Source organism: Pteropus alecto, unplaced genomic scaffold (genome assembly GCF_000325575.1).
Source record: "Pteropus alecto unplaced genomic scaffold, ASM32557v1 scaffold59, whole genome shotgun sequence".
Lineage (NCBI taxonomy): Eukaryota > Metazoa > Chordata > Mammalia > Chiroptera > Pteropodidae > Pteropus > Pteropus alecto.
In genome coordinates this window covers 4771628-4771981 of record NW_006443292.1, presented here as the reverse complement: position 1 = coordinate 4771981, position 354 = coordinate 4771628, and the positions used below count along the sequence as shown (strand labels likewise).

The window sequence follows — 354 nt, the reverse complement described above, 5'->3', positions numbered from 1 at the left end:
GGGAGACGCGTGTCTCTCCTCGCCGTGTGTCTCTGCAGGTCGCTAGGACGCACGGAAAACGATGACTGGACGAGAACGCGTGTCCAAAGGTTCTTTTCGGGTGCGTGATGGTTGAAGTCTGAAGGGAAGGATGAAAATGAAATGGAGATAAGCAACAGCGGCCAAACGCAGATGCTGGGTTTCGCATTTCTCCAGGGCTTCTGAGACTCCCCAGCCCTTGAACTTGGGAGTAGCCCCTGCACGCGGGATGCACAGACAAGACGTTTTCCGTGGGACGCTGTCTCGCAGGGTGGTTACAGGCACAACGGCAGGACTGTGTCCCCTGACCGGTGGGTGCTGCATTTTTCACCCCTG

The 354-nt window shown here is 57.1% G+C and overlaps 1 protein-coding gene across 1 annotated transcript in view; it reads right to left on the bottom strand.

The window, feature by feature from the left end:
• The window catches only part of ALDH1A3 (aldehyde dehydrogenase 1 family member A3), a 30341-nt gene that overhangs the window by 8099 nt on the left and 21888 nt on the right, over positions 1–354 (bottom strand). The gene's annotated exons all lie outside the window — the stretch shown is intronic.